This window comes from Octodon degus, unplaced genomic scaffold (assembly GCF_000260255.1).
Source record: "Octodon degus isolate 3935 unplaced genomic scaffold, OctDeg1.0 scaffold00022, whole genome shotgun sequence".
Classification (NCBI taxonomy): domain Eukaryota; kingdom Metazoa; phylum Chordata; class Mammalia; order Rodentia; family Octodontidae; genus Octodon; species Octodon degus.
Genome location: NW_004524598.1, coordinates 8,843,255 through 8,848,241, shown reverse-complemented (window position 1 = coordinate 8,848,241; position 4,987 = coordinate 8,843,255). Strand labels below are relative to the sequence as shown.

The following is a 4,987-nucleotide window of genomic DNA, read 5'->3' as shown; positions in this document are numbered from 1 at the left end:
TCTCCTTAGGCACACTCTACATCATCGATCATTTTCTTCTTTGGCCCCATAATCTCCTTGATCAGAAAATTTGGGACACTACTGAGTTACATGATGTTACAGTACATGTTCTCATATGTCCTGAGTCTTAAGTGACCTTGAAAGGCTAGGGCCAAAATGTTGGCTTTCCTTGCAGCCCTCCTTTTTCTCTAATTTTGGTCTGCAAACTTAGGTGGTTAACTATCCAGAAGACAAGGTTATTGTTATTACTGTACAACCTAGCACACACAGATAATTAAACTGCTTTCTTTGCAAAAGGGTATTTTGAATAGTGTTCATCTCCTTTTTCTTACCATTTAACTTTTTAAAAAAATTTTTATATATTTTGGTAGAGGGTCTCACTATGCAGCTCGGACTCCTAGTGATCCCCTGGTCCCTGAGCTTGCCTAAGCAGGCACTTAGTCCTCTGAGCTATCTTGCTGGCCTTTTTTAAAAAAAAATATTAACTTACCATGTAACTTCTGACACACAGCAAGCATCTTTGGTATGCCTTGCTTAAGGTTCACTTCTTTTTTTTTTTTTTTTCAAGGTTCACTTCTTATTTATTTGTATTTAGGGCCGAGTCTACAGGGTCTCACTATGTAGATTGGGTAGTGATCCTCCTGTTTCAGCCTCTCAAGTGCTGGGATTACAGGTGCGTGCTGCCATGCCCAGTCTTAGTCGCTGTCTCAGGGTGCCCTGAGGGTGGGGCCAACAGTGCAGGCCTGGGGATTGAACTCCCGGCCCCTGTGTCTGCCTAACATGTGCATTAATCCATTGAGCTATTTGGCTGGCTCCAGGTTCACTTCTTTTAAGTTTTTTTTTAGTTAAGTTTTACTTTATTTTATCTTTTTTTTTTTTCAGAACCAGGGATTGAACTCAGACCCTTGCGCTTGCCAGGGAAGTGTGTATTCCACTGAACCATCTCCCTGGCCCCTTCTTTTAAGTTTGAATCAGCTTCCAACATTTTATCCTTTGTACTTTCAGTTCTGTATAATGTCTCCAAGAGTGTCTTCCATGAGAAGCTTTTGCTTTTGTCATTTATCTCAACAACTTTTCTCACTTATGTCAATAAATCCAATCCATGGAGTTTCTGTGAGTGCATGTCTAGGGTATTCAAGTGGCGGCAGTGCCAGCTTTTCTGTGGTCAGCTACTTCTCCTGTAACTCTTCACTGTCCACTCAGATTTTACTTCCAGTGTTACCACTTTTCAGTTAATTGCTGTTCTTTTCCTCTTTGTTGGCCAGTTTCCTCTTTTTTTTTTTTTTTTTTTTTTTTTTTTGGTGGAACTGGGGATTGAACTCAGACCCTTGCTTTTGCCAGAGAAGCACTTATTCTACTGAGCCGTCTCCCCGGCTCCTCCTCTTTTGATTATTCATTTTCTTGCAGTGTCAAGTGGTTCTATCCCTGGAAGATCAGGAGGTAACACAGATACTCTAGTACTTGCTTGGCTGTCTGTTGAGCTCTGTAACAGGTGAGGAGCGACCAGTCACAGACAGCTTTGAGAGGAGTGTTGTGACTGGCCAGTGATCATGATAACATTATTAATTATGAAGTTATCTGAACCTTGCACTTTATGCTGTTTTTTTTTTGTTTTGTTTTGTTTTTTTCCAAAAGATAATATGATGTGGCAGGTGAAATTTGAACCATGTTGTTAGGGAACTGGTATAATTTAAACTGTGGAACTGAAATTGTATGTATAGGAACCAAGCAAAGTGAAAACTGCCTGCGTGGTTCCTTTTTGTGTGTGCAGTGCTGAGGTTGCAACCCAGGGCCTCACCTAAGCTTGGCACACACTCCTCCCCTGAGCCCCACCCCTAGCCCTGTATATATGATGAGTCTGACCTGTACAGTAGTCACTTCCTAATTCAGGTATTCATCTCCATTTATTATTATTATTATTATTTTTTAAATATTTATTTATTTATTTATTTTGTGTGTGTGTGGCCAGCTCAGCCCACCAGGGGGCGGGGCTGGCTGGCATGTGGTGCTGGGGGATTGAACTGTGGTCCCTGTGCTTTGCTTAGCTTAGCTTGTTCTAAGTAGGTGCGTTAGACCACTGAGCCATCTCACCAGCCCTCCATTTATTATTATTATTAATGTATTTGGTTGTTACAGGGTTATCCCTATGCATCTCGGACTCATAGTGATCCTTCTGTTTCCAGCCTCCCCGGTGCTGGGATTACAGGCATAAGCCACTACACCTGGATTCTGTGGCTGGCTCAGTCCACCCTGGGGGCAGGGCTGGCATGGCATGTGGTGCCAGGGATTGAACTGCGGTCCCTGTGTTTGCCTAACCAGGCATTTTAGTCTGCTGAGATTCATCTTTAGACACCATGGTTTCATGTGCATCTTCAGAGGTTTTTCATTACATCCTTGTTTAAAAAATCTGTTAGTGCACTAGCCACAGAATGGAGGATTTAATTGATGAAAATGCATTCTGTCAAGGTTCTGGAGATTAGAAGTTCGAGATCAAGGTGTCTGCGGGATTGGCTTCTCCTGAGGCCTCTCTCCTTGGCTTGCAGCTGGCCTTCCTCCTGCTGTGTCCTGTCTTCCTCTGCTGAGGGCACACTGGGGATCTCTGTCTGTCTGTGGTCAGGTCACCGTCAGGCTGGATGAGGGCCTACTTTCGTGGCTTCATTTTTACCTTTTCCTCCACACTGGGGATAGACCCCTGAGCCTCATACATGCTAATTAATGGTCTCCACCACTGAGCCACATCCCCAACACCAACATTAAAAATTGTTTTCTTCTCCTCTCACCCTGCGCTTTTCCTTCGCTGCCTTCTGTGGTGCTAGGGATTGAACCTAGGACCCTTACACTGAGTTGCATCCCCAGTCACTTTTAAATTTTTTTTTTTTTTTTTTTAGAACAATAAACACCTTTATTACATGAGTTAAACCAGGAGGGAAGGTTTATTTGCCTTTCCGGGCCTTGATTTTCCTCAGCTAGAACTCCAGCTCTTTGCCCTCTAGCACGCAGCCGTCTGCTCGGCCACACTGGCCTGGTCTTGATGCAATACAGGCAAGAAGCTTGCCCTGCTGGAGCTGCTCCTCCAGAAGACTGCTGATCTTGGCGTTCTTTTTCCTTTCATCATACTTCTTTTGAATTTTCTTTGATCGTTTTTTGTTTAAAATCTCCTCCTCCTCAGGAGTCAGCGTGGCCCCCTTTTTTCGGCCCAGGGGCAGTGCATAGTGGGATTCGTGTCGGTACGCATGCTGTCAAGGAGCACAATGCAGTTCTTCACCGAGGTCTTGGTGCGGACCAGCTCGTTATTGGATGCATTGTAAACAACACCAATGATCCTTGTTTTTTGAGTACAGCACTCAGAGCCCCAGGAGCAGTTTCCCACATCGAGCCGCAGGGCTCTGTACTCCTTGTTGCCTCCTCAAACTCGGACTGTGTGTACGCGGCGGGCGCCAATCTTAGCGTTGGCAGCAGGGCGCCCCAACTCATACTTCCGCTTCTTGTGATAGGGCTTTCTTTTGCCCCCGGTCTTGCGGCGCTTGTGCCAATTGTCCCGAGAGATGCCCATCGCTCGGCGCCGGCTGGAAAGAGCACTTTTAAATTTTTTATCTTGAGATGGTTAAGCTAAATTGCTCAGGCTGGGCTCAAACTTGCATTCCTCTTGCCTCCGCCTTCCATTGTACTGGAATTATAGATGTGTACCACTAAGCCTTGTCAGAATTAAAAATACTGGTCTTTTTTTTGCAGTACCAGGGATTGAACTCAGGACCTTGCACTTGCCACACAGGCACTTATGCTTCTGAGCTATAACCCTGGCCCCTGGGGGGGGGGAAATATATATATATATATATATATATATATATATATATTTATGTATTTAGTACAGGGTCTATAGGGTCTCACTATACAGATTGGACTTGTAGTGAACCTCCTCTCTACCTCCAGGTGCAACATTCAGCCCAGACTCTTGTGAATAGAGTATTCGAAGAGGTGTTGTTGAACCTTTATACCTCCACAGATTTGTCCAATGAATCGAATAGTTGTTACACTGAGTTTTGGACAGTAGAGGCATATCTTTAAGATGTCACTAAATGAATGTATTTATCTTCTGCTTTACTCCACAGGCACATTAGAAACAGTGTTAGTTTTAAAAAATGAAGTGAAGGGGCTTTGTAGCGTTCATGTTATTTTGGGCTCATGCCATTTTGCGGACTTAAGATTATTGAAATGTGTAGCACAGATGAATAATATTTTTTTCCCCAGACATGTAATATAAGCCCCTGTTGGCTTCTGTCTGCCTTAGAAACAAAGATGTCTCTGTGCTTCAGGGTAGAGCACTGGAGTGAAGTGACTTCCTGGCAAATGCCTGAGAGCACAGCAGACCTAACACGTGCAGGAGGTAGACTCACAGAGACCTATTATGATAACTAGATCGCTAATGAAAATGCTGGTATCCTCTTAAGTCTCGGTCTGACTGGGGTTCATATGTCTGTTGTCTTTCTTATTTAATATATAGCATTCATTTTAGAGACAGAACTAGGTCTGTTGGAAAAGACAGTGAAAGTCTTTGAGCTATTCCTATAACAGACTTAAAAAAGAAATACAAAAAACAGATCTCTTAAGGTATTTGAACCATTTGTTTATTTTTAGTGCTAATAAGTGCTGTACCATTCAGTATACCCCAACCTAAAAATACAGTTTTTAGTAATTGTAAAATATTTTTTATGAGCATGCCATAGTTATACTGGATGCCTCCTACTGGACATTTAGGAAGCATGTAGAGTATAATTTTTAAAAATTTAGTGAAACTATATACATAAATGTTTTGTACTCTAGTTAATCTCTTAAAATAGGTTTTTAGAAATTAAATTACAGAGTTAAAGATATGGGCATTTTAAGGTTCATTCCATACTTTCCAAATAATTACATTTTAACATTATTTCATCAAATTAGAGATCTTATGAGTTTTTCAAAGAATATATAGAAACTTTATTTAATATAA

General features: G+C 42.2%; 1 protein-coding gene and 1 pseudogene across 2 annotated transcripts in view; one reads left to right on the top strand and one right to left on the bottom strand.

Annotated features, from left to right (window-relative positions):
- The window catches only part of Ankrd6 (ankyrin repeat domain 6), a 210,953-nt gene that overhangs the window by 15,790 nt on the left and 190,176 nt on the right, over window positions 1–4,987 (top strand). The gene's annotated exons all lie outside the window — the stretch shown is intronic.
- On the bottom strand, window positions 2,904–3,571 carry LOC105741774 (annotated as a pseudogene).